This window comes from Melospiza melodia, chromosome 9 (genome assembly GCF_035770615.1).
Source record: "Melospiza melodia melodia isolate bMelMel2 chromosome 9, bMelMel2.pri, whole genome shotgun sequence".
Lineage (NCBI taxonomy): Eukaryota > Metazoa > Chordata > Aves > Passeriformes > Passerellidae > Melospiza > Melospiza melodia.
The window spans coordinates 35,888,811-35,902,792 of NC_086202.1; positions in this window are offsets into that span (position 1 = coordinate 35,888,811).

The following is a 13,982-nucleotide window of genomic DNA, read 5'->3' on the forward strand; positions in this document are numbered from 1 at the left end:
CTATTTGTCCTTGCTTTTCTATAATTTAAATTTTTCTGCTGACCTATCTCATGGGTGCTGCTTAGCTCTAATCACTGTTCTACTGTCATTGGGGCCTGCATTTTGCAGCTTTCCCCAAACCCTCTGATTTTGTAGATTCCCACGAGATGGAGAGGCAGCAGCCTGACAGAGTGAAGTTCTTTGTTCGTTTTTCTGTGGGAGGTTAGGTCCCAGAGCACCTCCAAGAGCTCCACACAGCTGAGCAGTGAGCAACCCTCAGTGCTGCCCCACAGACAGAGAAAAGGGGTGCAGAGGCCCCCAGATCTGCTCTGCTGGGCAGCCCATGTGTGCTCCCCAGCTTTCCACCACAGCTGTTGCTCCAGGGCTGACAGCTCACTGCTAAACCATTTACTGGTCTCAGGCAGCGCTGGTGGTGCCCGCAGGTCCCACCTTAGCAAAGCAAAGAAACATGCTGAGCATCAGGCATGTGCTGAGCTCACACCTCTGGGAGACAGCACACCACTGAGCATCTCACAGGCAGGACATAACCAGTGCCTTTATTTGCCCTTAGTGTGGGGTTAGAAGGGGATTTTTGGAGGATCACACTCCTGCCAGTCAGTCCCACTCACCGATCAGGGTCATCGCTGAAGAAATAACTGACTTTCCCATAAGAGCCCACGTCGTTGTCAGTTGCCTGGAAAACATAAAATGCAATTAATAAATGAAGGTATTTATGGAAATGCTACATTGGACACACCTCTGCCATAGGAGGGAGGCCATGATCTCATAGGGGAAGGACTCCTCTCCCTGAGCCAAGCAGAAGAAAACCTTTGGTGATGGACTGACCCAAACCCCCACACCCTGTCCCTGCTCTGTCAGTGGGAAGGAGGGAAGAAAAGGTGTTTTTTAAGGGCTTATTTTGCTTCTTATTATCCTCCTGTGATTTTGCTAATAATAAACTCACTTTGTACCTTTGTTTTCTCCCAGTCCTTAACTCATGAAACCTTTGTTGATTTTATTTTTCTCTCCTCTGCCCAGCTATAGCACAGGAAGGTGAGTGGCTTTTGTGGGTGTCAAACCAGGACAAGAGTAGAGGAATAAAAACCTATTGCGCTCCAGAATGGCCCCCCAGGTAAAAACACAGACCTGGAAAAGCAAGGAATAGTGATTTTGGTCTTGCTTTCCGCAAGGACAGCCCTTCTGGGGGTGCAATCTGCTGCATTCCCACGGATGGAGTGGCTTGGGATGCTGTGGGATGCATCTACTCCATGGCAGCTGCTGGAGCTGGAGCAGGCTGGTCACGGCTAAATGACCAGCACCTTCTGGGGAAGGTGTTCACAACTCACTGTGTCAGCTCTGGATGAGCAAAGCAAGATTTATTTGTGTTTCAAAGCCTTTGCTCTAATGAATTTATAAAATATGCATGAGTGGCAGCAGGAAAAAGGAGCAGAAAATTTTATTTTTAGGTGAGGAAAGCTGAATGCAATCCCCAAAATATCCTTTTTCTTCCCCAGTATATTTTCTAAATTGAGTCCTGTCTGGATTACTTCGAGACCAACAGGTCTGTGAGGAAGCAGGGTCAAAGACAAATTTTATGTCCAGATACCAGGAAAAGGTTGTATTTTAGGAGTGGCTTGGAATACAGCCTGTTCCTGAAACCTTCCTGATTTATCCCTGGCCTTGATTACCCTTGGCAGCAGAGCAGGAGCTTGAGCACAGCATTACCCCATGTGCTGCTCCCCTGCCACACCACGGGCTGACAGAGAGCACAAGGCAGGAAAACCTTTATTATTATTTAAGTTTTCCTTCCCAAACACTTTCCCAGGCTGAGAAGTGCACTCCTGCTGCTTGGTGCCAGCTGAAGGGTGCTCTGGATGATCCAGACCTACTGATTCTGCTGATTTTCCTCTCTAGTACTGCGATGCGATTTCATTTCCGTGGGCATTGGAATTGTGCTGGGTAAAATGGAACAAATCTGTGGAAATCTGCCTGGAGAGATGCCCAGAGAGAGAGCAGCACCCACTCCTGGGGGACAAAATGAGAGGCTTTCCCAAAACCCTCTAATTTTGCAGATTCCCACAGACATCCATGGAGGTGCTCCATCCCAGGCAGAGCGTGCAAACTCTTCCATGTGGAAACACTTGGAGACAAGGGGGGTCACCCTGTCATCTGCCCACACCAGCATCCTTCAGCCAACTCATTCTGGGGTTAATCCCCAACCTAACACCTGCCCCCAGCCCCTTTTTGGGTCCTCTCTCCCCAAAATCCTTGAGCTTTTCCAGCACCCTCAGCACTGCCAGCCCTCAATCTCCAGCCAGGATTTTTTCCTATCCATTACTTCTGTGCCCACAACTGCTGTGAATCCCTCAGTTCCATTCATTCCTAAGTGGCAGAGCCCAGAAAAGCATTTTCCATGCACCTGGATGGGCTGGTGATGAGATAATGATTTACAGGGGGTCTGACAGTCCCCGAAAGCACGGGCAAAATGAATTCCCTTCATTTGGCCCCACACAATTGCACTCCTAAGTGCTTATTGCAGTGACAGACAACACTGGGAAAGTGTAATTTTCTTCTGACGAGGGGAAAAAGAACAAAACAAAAAGAAAAGATAGGGAAGGAGGAAGGTTAAAAGAAGGTTAGCAAGGAGGGAATGGGAGCCCTGGGGAGAGGGTGACTGGACTACAAGCTGTGATGACATCAAAAGTGCCAGTGAGGCAAAAAGCCCCTGTGCTGAGGAGCCAGCAGGATGGGCAGCCTGGCTCTGCCCCATTCAGCGCCTCAGCAGCCAGCATAATTAATGTCCCTGACTTACACCGGGGAGGTGGAAGGTGAGGCTGCCTGGATGGCTTTCCTGGCAACTGCACATCGTGGAGATAATGCTGGGCAATGGTGCAGGTTAGTTGAGCGTGAAAGGGAACATGCTAAAAAAAAAGCCAAACCACGCACTCTCAGCATATTTAATTTGGGATCTTCACCTGTTTCTGCATTACCAAGCTTTTTCCCCTCTAAGGGTAAAAAAAAAAAAGGATGCTCAGCTGCTCAAGCCCCCGGGGAGGCAACACACACTCCCTTTGAGGGCTGTGAGGGAGCACACGCCTGCAGAGCACCCCAAACCCCAGCGAGCTGTCAGCAATCCCAGGGTGCCAGCTGTTTTCCCGTGGCTTTTCCCAATCACTGACTCGTTTTCCCCCCCAGCACGCAAGCATCCATCCCCACAGCCCGGGGAGGGAAGGCATCTGGCTGGAAGTTTCTCGGGGTTCCACCTGGAGAAGCAATCAAATGGCTTTTACGGCTCTCCTCTCCTGCCCGGAATATTAAAGCAGGATTTGCCCACTGGAGCCTGCAAAAGGGCAGGAGGAAAACGCAGGTCCACATCTGTACTTTTATGAGCTGTCACCAGCGCAGACCATTTCTAAAAAAAAAAAAAAAAAAAAAAAAAAAAAAAAAAAAAAAAATCCCACATTTGTGCAGCTAAACTCCGGGAGAGTGGCAAGAAGAGGGAGCCTGGATAACCCAAAGGATTAATTTACTGAGCTGCAGCATGGTGTGAGCACCCGGCACACAAATCACACAAAAATATCACACGAAAATATCACACAAAAATACCCATGGCCTGGCTCTCTGTCCATCTGCATCCCCCAGGCACAAATATTTGGGATGTTTTGTCCCACCAAGGGCCATCACATCCACCCTTCCCAGCCACGGGCAAGGCCAGCAGAGCAGGAGACAAAAGCGAGGAGCTGGTTCTGCTCTCGTGGGCAAATCTGCAGGAAAGGGCATGTCGTCCAATTTGTTCAGGAAACAATAGCAATGTTTGACATGTCATCAGGATTGATGGAGCAGAAATTTACATGGGAGAATTCAGTTTTAAACAGCTCCACGGAGCTTCACCCGGTAATGGTTTAGACATTCATCATCCGCCAGACCCACTCAACGACTCCTTAAACTGCCGCAGATTAACTCCGCTCACAGCAGCAGCAGCTTCAGGGAGCAGGGCAGGAGCAGCCAGCACGGGCTCAAAGAACCAAGGAGAGCCTTTGAGGTGGCTCAGATCCCCCATGGAGACCCTGGGACAGCAGTCCTCCTCCTCCCAAATCGGCCAGACAGGAATGAGCAGCTGGAAGTTGGTTGAGCAGAGCGCGTTGGAATGATGATCAGGGCTGCCACGTCCTGCTGAAGAGCCAAAACTCCCCCTTGGAACCCCTGGGATGGCAGTCCTTCTCCCAAAAGTGCCAGACAGGGATGAGCAGCTGGAAGTTGGTTGAGCAGAGCGCGTTGGAATGATGATCAGGGCTGCCATGTTCTGCCTGGCTAAAGAGCCAAAACTCCCCCATGAAACACCATGGATGGCAGTCCTTCTCCCAAAACTGCCAGACAGGGATGAAAAGCTGGAAGTTGATTGAGCAGAGCTCGTTGGAATGATGATGAGGACTGCCATGGCTGAAGAGCCAAACCCTTCCCACCTTCCCCACCAGAGCAGGCCCCAGCTCTGTTTGTTCTCCTTCGCCCTCTTTGTTTTCCCTCCCTCACATGCACAAAGCAGGAAATAAAAATTGATGGGGAACAAATTGCTTTGGCCAGGAGCTCTCTGCTTAAAAGAGTTGTGGCAGGAAAGCAATTACAGGACGTCAAAAAGCTGTCAGGCTGCTGGAGTGACCGGGCAGAGCCTCGTCCCTGCCTGCTCCAGCAAGATGCCTGTGGCTTGGGAAAGCAAACAGAAGGAGGATTCCTATCTGCTTCCTAGTTTTTCGTGGGGTTTTTTGGTTTTCTAGGAAAGATGTAGTTGCTGCTTGGGGCTGCCTGGGCAGCCACGGGCCGCTCAGACTGTGGTACAGGAATTTCAGGGTGGGAAGCCATGCCCTGGCATCCGGCTGATTTTTGGAGCCACCAAAACCTGCATGTATTAAGTAGGCAGCCATCCAAACATCCCTTCCTCGAGGCAAGCTCAGGTCCCAGGGGAGTTACAGCTACCTGCTGGTAGCCACTGGGATTGGGATTTGGTTTGTGATTCGCAGGAGACAAATGTGAAAGGCCAGGGGCTTTCGTGAGATGCAATCACCGGGCTGCGAAAGCTGAATGGAAAACCAATGGAAAACCTACTTAAAGTTATTATGGAATGACTTCAGTGGGGAAACAGCTCTTTTGTCAGCATTGCCTGGCCCGGCCGTGCTCTCTCCCTGGCTTTTACAGAGAGGCTGCCCGGTGGGAGGTGGCAATCAGAGCCAGTGGCTGGCTGGCTCTGGAGCCCAGTGGCTCCAGTGATTAGCTGGGAAGGAGGGAGTGGGGAATCAAGGCAATTCGGGGCTGCCACTGCTCCCCCAGCAGCTCCAAGGCCTGCCCAGGGCCAGCAGCTCAATCGGCGCTAATGACCCCGGAGGGCTGCGCTGAACCCGCACAGGGGGGAAAAATAGCCAATCAACCCCCCTGGGAATGGCAGAGCCTTTCCCCACCTCTCCTGCCAGCCACCAGGGAAAACAAGAGCCTTCCTGATTGTGTTTTATAACAGCAGCCCCTGCAACACCAGCTCCACACAGGCGAGGTTAACACTTGCCTGGGCAGCCGTGATTTAGCGGGCAGTGATTTACTGGAATGGCTGGAGACTGGGCTTTAAAGCACCAGGTGACAGAAGATGGCCCAAAAGTGAGATAAACAGCCTCTCCCAGCCTGGGTTTCCACTGGTGACACCCAAGACCATTTGAATGTCCACGGGTTTTACTGGAGCTGGGTGCAAGTTCTCCGCTAATGAACCGCATTGATTTCATATTCTCCTGTTGTGCACCTAAATGGCAAGTGGCACATCTCAGCGATTAAATAACCCCACAACTGCCTGGCCTGACATCTCAATCACCTCGCTGTTGGGTCTCTAATGAATTTTACAGCCCAGCAAAATGGAAGAAATTAAGGTCAGAGTCTGGTGGAGGAAATATAAATTCTCAATGATCACTAAAGTGTTTGCAAGGCTCTGGGAAGCCGATCACGCCACCACCATCTGCAGCTGCACCTCGCCCAGGTGAGAGCCCAGCAGGCACAGGGGGGCTAAAAACAAAAGAGGAGGGATGGGCTGGACAGGTCCTTGCCATGAGATGGGACATGAACACATGGCATTCCAGCCTGGAGAAAGGGAATGGCAAAACCCAAGTGATTTGCACATCTAATGGTTCCAAATGCCCAGTTCAGGAGAACCACCCTCTTCTTCACACACCAATCTCAGCATGTCAGCAGCACCAGGGGCACCTCAAGGTCATCTGTGCAGGGGTGGCACTGCCTGTGTCACAGTGTCACTCAGCTAACAGCAGCCCCTGCACACTGATTCCCATGGGAGCTCGAGGAATCACTGCTTTGGGAGAGACTGAGGGCAGCTTTGAAATCAGATTAAAACCCCAGGAGTGTTGGCTCCACAGGAACTCTCCTCTAAAAGCATGAGGAGTCTGGGAGAGGATGGATCAAGGTGAGGGCAGCGATGGCCCCAAAGGGAGTGCTGGGAGGGAGGTGTGAGGCCAGGGTGTTCACGTGGCAAAGAGCATCACCTTGGGAAAGCCTCTGCCTTGAACTCTCAGCCACATCCCAAAGCACCAGGCACAGCCAGCAGCAAAGGAGAACCACCAACCCCATCTCCTACTGGGAACAGTGGGAGCCATGGGGGGAATCCTGCTGCCTGCCTGGCTGTGCAATTTGCACAGGAGCAGGGCTGCATTTGCTCCCTGATTTTCTTTTCCCTCTCACAGGCTGAATTGTTGGGTTTTTCCTTTTTTTTTTTTTTCGGTTGGGCATGGGGAAGGGGCCAGGCTGTGATTTTGTTTTGTTTTCCCACCTCTGCTCTAGCTGTGCATTTTTCCTGACAGCTCCATCAGGACAGGGAGAGGCTGCACGAGCTGCAATAAGTGCGTCTCTCTCTCTCTCTCTCCCCTCAGCTCTCGGGTTGTCATGATTCCTATTCCACCCCATTTCGGTCTCACGGATTGATATTTAGATTAAAGAGATAAACACAGCCAAAGAGCACTGGGCCCTGACAGAAAGACGAGGGCTTCAGATCTGTCAATCATGCCTGGTAACTCCCTCCTCCCCTTCCCTTTATTTACAGAGCTGGCTTGATAAGAATATTTAATGGGAACAAGGAGTGCAAGCATATTTTTGTACTTGTAAAAACCCAAGGAGCACGCAGGAAGAAGCCAAGCCATTCATGTTTAACTTTCCAGGCAATTTGGAATCATCTGCTTTGATTATTTAACTCTTTACTGTTTTCTTGTGTTTGCAGTTTCCCTCTCCTCTTGCAGATAAAGGATTCAATTTTCTTTTAAGCGGCGGGGAAATTGGAAGAGATTTTGTTCTGTTTAAGCACAGCTGGAGATGGAGCACTGGGGAGGGGGGGGACTGAGAACAACAAGATCAATTAAGATGCTGACAGGGAGGGAGAGCTGCGTGGGCCACAGGTGGGGAGAAGGGCTGGAGGAAAGGACAAAGCCCAGGCTTGGAGGACATCAGAAATGTCCAGCTGGGAGCTCTCCAGCCCCCAGGAGCTGCTGCTGAGCCACGCTTTCATATTCCCACCAGTGCCCTCCGGATGTGCTCCTGCTTTCTTAGATCCTCTCCACACTGAGAGGATCTAAATCTGAGCCTCTGCAACACCCAGCTTGCCCTGGACGTTTGGCTGGCAGTCCCCAGTTACCACCACCCGGTCCATGCCCATTCCTCCTCTGCAGCAAGGACTCCCCAGGACATTTTCCACCCACATAAAGCAGAAGGAAAGGAGGAGGCTGGGCTGGGAGTCCTCCCGGTGTGTCCCCACACTGTGCTTCCATAACCCATGTGAGAAGGCAGAGGAGGTGCAAGGCACCCCTAAGGCAGGTGGGGCAGGAGATTCCCTGCAGAGCAGGACACAAACTCAACCCCCTGAGCAAGATGCAGGGTTGAAAAAGGTTGAGAAGCCCAGTTCTGCCCTCATGGTGGCACTCCTGCTGACCACCTCTGTTCCTAACGCTGGGAGAGCACCCCAGGTGCCACCAAAGGGACAGGGGATGGGTTATCCCACACTGATTCCTCATGTAAGATCCCTGGATGCCTTTTTACCCATCCACTGATTTGCAAGGTATTTCCCCACCTCACTCCCTGCCTTCAACTGCTGTGTCCTGGTTCCATGTGATTCCACGCAACCTTCCCAAAATTAGGAGCAGTGTAGGTTTTCTCCTGAGGCTGGTCCTCAAGTCACCATCACCATGGTGAGAGAGAAGCAGAGCTCAGGGTGAGCCCCTCACCCACCAGCACCTCAGAGCTGCAGCCTCCACTACTCCCCGACTGTTTCTGCCCCACTGAATTTATTTATTCTTCAAGAACAAGGGGAAAGAAAAGCTTTGGAGATCACCAAGAAACAACAGGCAGCAGCAGCTCCACAGGTGTTGGGGGACAGAGAGGGCCCTTGGCCACAGGGATGGTGGAAATTGGACTTTTCTGTCCAGTTACACAAAACCACCCAAACCCATGGAGAAGAAGGTGAAAAAGAATGTTGGGGAAGATGAAACAGGAAAGCCTCATAAATATGATTGCCTGGCAAAAGATTTTGAGAATATGGAAACTATAAGCGAGATTGAAATGAAAGCAAGCTTTGAGATACCTCAGTTACTGAACAACTGGAAAACAATGGTGTGGCCAGCTGAAGGTGATCCCCTTTTGATGGAACAACACCCTCTGCTTGCAGACAGGCCCAAGGATCAGAGCAGACCTTCAGCTTGGCAGAAGGGGTCTAAAGAGGAGTTTTTATGGTTTAAAATGTAACACAGTATGGTAAAGTAATGATTCTTATAGGCTGTATGTAAATGCTGCAGGATTTGTATATTCTACTAGATTGGCTAGTGAGAATCAGAATATTCAACATAGAAGATGATTTATTGTAACAGGAACTTCGCTCTCTTACCTCTTGTCTCTTACCCCTTTTACTCTCCTACCCTTTTTACTCTCTTATGCTTTTACTCTCTGCCCCTCTCTTCTCTGGGGCCTGCTCTGAGCTGTGTCTGGCAGCTCCCAGCAGGGCCCTGCACCCAGGCCCTGTGCAATAAACCCCAAATCCCAGCAGGGCCCTGCACCCAGGCCCTCTGCAATAAACCCCAAATCCCAGCAGGGTCCTGCACCCAGGCCCTGTGCAATAAACCCCAAATCCCAGCTGGGCCCTGCACCCAGGCCCTCTGCAATGAACCCCAAATCCCAGCAGGGCCCTGCACCCAGGCCCTGTGCAATAAACCCCAAATCCCAGCAGGGCCCTGCACCCAGGCCCTCTGCAATGAACCCCAAATCCCAGCTGGGCCCTGCACCCAGGCCCTCTGCAATGAACCCCAAATCCCAGCAGGGCCCTGCACCCAGGCCCTGTGCAATAAACCCCAAATCCCAGCAGGGCCCTGCACCCAGGCCCTCTGCAATGAACCCCAAATCCCAGCAGGGCCCTGCACCCAGGCCCTCTGCAATAAACCCCAAATCCCAGCAGGGCCCTGCACCCAGGCCCTCTGCAATGAACCCCAAATCCCAGCAGGGCCCTGCACCCAGGCCCTCTGCAATAAACCCCAAATCCCAGCAGGGCCCTGCACCCAGGCCCTGTGCAATAAACCCCAAATCCCAGCAGGGCCCTGCACCCAGGCCCTGTGCAATAAACCCCAAATGCCAGCAGGGCCCTGCACCCAGGCTCTTTGCAATAAACCTCAAGTTCCTGACCTGGCTGCAGAGATGTCTGCTCTCTGTCCATCCCAACTGTCCATCCCTGTTACTCCTACAGAAGAAGGACCAGCCTCTGCCCTGAAACCTCCACCTTGCTTTATATGGCCCTTGGCCACAGGGATGGAAGGATGCAGTATGGGGTGAGTCCTGAAGGGAACCAGAAGAACCCCAAAACCTCATTCCACCACATCAGGGCTTGGGGTGGGACAAACCCAGAGGGATTTAGCTCTCTGGGCATCCCACAGTGGCTCTGGGATGGCTGCAAAACAGCGTGGTGGGGTGTGGGGGCACCATGAGGGGATGCAGGAGCCCACAGACCATGGCACCATCCCTGCCAAACTCAAGGGCTGATGGCTGATTGGGGAAGTGATTTGCATCCTAAATAGCTGTTTATTGATGTCTGCAACTCTCCTGGCCAAGGTGGGGAAAGTACATTATTGCTTTCTTGTTGACTGGCGTTTACAGCTGGCTGGAAAGGAGGGGAAAGGAAATCAGGCCGGGATTGATTTTCCCATCCCCAACAGGAGGCTAAAGAGAGATGGAGGCAGCAGAAGAAAACTGACAGCTGGGTGGTAAAGGAGAGGAACTTTGCCAACCAAATTAAAGGTTGATTTAATGAGGAGAGTAATGGAAGCTTAATTAGCACATTTACTTCATTAGGTTCCTACTAATAAGGCTTCTCCCAAGGAAGTGCAGTGGCAGGGAGGGGGAAGAGGAGAATCCAGGTGAATGGATGTTCTGGGGATGATGTTCAGGGAGGGGACAACCCATGGAGGGCAGGAGGAAGGGACTACTCAGGAATGTGAACCCAGATGTGTGTGTATATATATATTGAATGCACACCCATACATAAGAATACACAGGCTAATGCATTTACCAAAAACACAGGGACACCATCTCTTCACCTCTTCCATCAAATAATCTGAAAATTTTAATCCAGATTTCATGAAAAACCAGGGAAAGCAGTGGGATTTTTTACACAGAAGACTGCCTTAGATGTTCAGGTTATCAAGCCCCGAGGGAACACAGTGCTTATTTTACCTGCCCTGCCACACATCAGAAGATACAGAGAATCATTCCTGGGCTGAAATCGATGTCTGCTGGTTGAATTGGACACCACAGTTTATAATCTGAGGTCTGCTGGAGATGCTCACACTGTTTCTGAGGGTCTCCAAAAGATAACTGAGGAAAGCCCACCAGCAGCTTGCCCAAAAGTATTTTGTGTGTTTGTGTGTGTTTGTGTGTGTGTGTGTGTGTGTGTATTTAAAGCTCTGCAAAGTCCCCACATCCATTTCAGACTCCCTGAGGGTGGTTGTCATCAGGATAAACCCAGCCCCAGCCCAGGCCAGAGGAGTTTCAGGGCTAGGAGGACACCAAGGCAAGGCAGAGCACGTAACCTCACAGGGATCTGGGAGGAGGATATCCCACAGAGAAGGAAGTCGTGAACTCAGCAAGGATTTGGGACAAATACTACACAAACCATCCTACAACCATACTACACAACCATGGTTTGCTACACAAACCATCCCAGGGAGGTGCTGATGTGGTTTCCAAAGCGTGGCTCGTCTATCTGCTCCATGCCTGACCTGGCTGGAGCCAGGAAGATCTGGCAGGAGAGGATCAGGAATAGGAGGGGCTAATGCCTGCTGGGAGATGCTTGGAGGAGAGCAAGGGCACAATTCATGCCCTGCAAGCCCCTCCATGCCTCCCTGGCCTGGACTTTTCTGTCCAATTCCACAAAACCACCCAAACCCATGGAGAAGAAGGTGAGGAAGAAGGACCAGCCTCTGCCCTAAAACCTCCATCTTCCTTTATATATATATATATTACTGTATTCTAAACCCTTAAACTCTAAGTTTTCCACCCTGTGATATCACACACTTCTATCCAAACTCCACACCCACAATCCCAGTTCTGCCATTCCATTTTGGAAGCTTCTCCACGGCCTCACATCAGACGCAGTGTTCTCCTGGGGGTCAGTGCCTGTCAGCACAGAAATCTGACATTCCCAGCATCCAGGGCTCCAGCAGGAGAGCAGGGAGGGGGTCAGCAGCTCCCCCCAGCTCTGTGCTGCTTGGCAGCCAGCTGATGGAGCCCACAGCCAGCGATCCCAGCCTGTGCAGCCAAGCCAGACCGGGGCAAATAAAGCAGAGAGGAGGGATCACGGAGCTAGGATTACTTTCCACACTTCCCTGGAGAACCATTTTTCTCCCGACACTTCAAGGCAAATCAAATGCATTGTTGTGTTAAAAACAAGTTACTCTTGGTTTGTTTGGGCTTTAATGATTTTGGTTATCAGAGCTTTTCAGGAGGACTTTGCTGCGCAGATCTGTGGAGTACGAGGAGCTTAAGGAGATCTCCCGCCCCTTAATTCCTGCCTCCTGCTGGGTTGCCTTAGCCCCCCTCCCCATTCTTCGGGTCTGGCAAATCCATCAGCAGCTGGAGCACGGCTCTGGGAGGCCCCTGGCAGCTGCTGGCAAAGCAGCAGTGTCCAAAGGCAGGTTTGGAGGGGCACTGTGCTCTCTGCTCTGCAGCTCTGCAGTGAGGCAGGACCCCGAGATGCCACAGGCTTGGTGTGACACAGGCTCACACTGTCCCTGAGCTTTCCTATCCAAGCACCACCCCAGGGACAGGAGAGGATGCTGGGCTGACTTCCCCCCTCCTCTCCCTGCTGAGGGAGCTCACTGGAAGCTGGGCTGCCTGTTGGTGACCTCAGAAGCAAGGCCATGTTTATGTAGCTTCTTCCAGCCAAGAAAACCTTGCCAGCTGAAAGCTCCCTCCTGCTCTCTCCCTGGCCAGGCTGCAGAAGAGTTCCTCAGGGGAGCTCCAGCAGAATCAAATGAGCTTTAAGGTTCCTGCCAACCTGAAGCATTCTGTCACTCTGATCATGGGCTGGGCACATTCATCCCCCCAGCATGGTCCATCCCCAGAGTGTCCCATCCCAGAGCCCCACACCCTCTGCCAGAGCAGGCCCCACACCTCACCACACCTCTCCAGGGCTCCATCCTTCCAGCCTGATCCTATCAGGAAAGGCAGCAGCCATCAAAGCCACCAGGCAGGCAGGACCTGGTGGAGGTGTCAGCTCCCCAGTTAATCCAGGGTGCAGTGTGTGCTCTCTCTGCCTCGTTCCTGGAAGGCATGAAGTTATGCTGGCTGCCTCCTTGCTCAAGAAGTGTGAAATTCCTTCCCTGACCTTTTCTGTTATGTTATTAAAAGGCTTCATGGCCAGTTGTTTCAGAAAAAAAAAATAAAAAAAATTGTATTTCAATATCTGCTGGTACTGGGGCAGAACTGGTCCATCTCTTCAGGATGAGCTCTGCTCACCTCCCTGCTTTGCTCCTGCTTCTCAGGAGGTGTTTGCTGCTGTGTGGGAGCCCCAAGCCTTTCCATGCTGCCTTTTCCTGGCACAGCAGGGTAGGGGAAAAATGAAGTTTGCACTAAGAGAGGCCCCTAACAACTGCAGAGCCCTGGACAGGCTGCTTGTCCTTCAGTGGTCACAGACAGGCAATGGACATGTAACTCCACAAACAGCCATGATTTATGTGGCCTGGAAGCTTTGGCTGGAGTAAGGAGCCCTCCACACTGCAAAACCAGGAACGTGTGGCCTAAGGGGCTTATAACATGTGTAAAGAGTCATGGAATCATTCAGGCTGGAAATGGCCCCTGAGATCATCGAGTCCAACCACGAACCCAGCACTGCCAAGCCCACCACGCACCCACAGCCAATATTTATGTGTTCTTTGAACACTTCCAAGGATGGTGACTCCAGCACTTCCCTGGGCAGCCTGTTCCAATGCCTGACCACCCTTCTCACTGAGGAAACTTCTAATATCCAATGTAAACCTCCCCTGGCACAACTTGAGGCTGTTTCCTCTTGTCCTGTCACTGGTTAAGTGGGAAGAGAGCTCGACCCCACCTGGCTGCACCCTCCTGTCAGGAGCTATGCAGAGCCAGAGGAGCCCCCTGAGCCTCCTTTTCTCCAGGCTGGACCCCTTTCCCAGGTCCAAGAGCATGGAGGCAGGAGAGAAAGCTGCCTTTGGGCACACTGTGAGCTCCCTGTACAGGGCAGGAGCTGCTCCCAAGGAGCCTGGCCTCTCCAGATGTTCTTGTGCAAGCAAATGACCACCTGAGCCTAAACCATAAATGCCTTTCAGGCACAGAATTAAACAGATGGATGGATGGACAGGGAGATGGGGGGAATGCTAAGCAGAGAGCAAACAGTCTTAGAGGTTGGACAAGGTTGTGCCGTGCTAGGGAAGGGGCTGAGGTTTGACCAGGAATCCATGGATCTGATCCCACTGCTC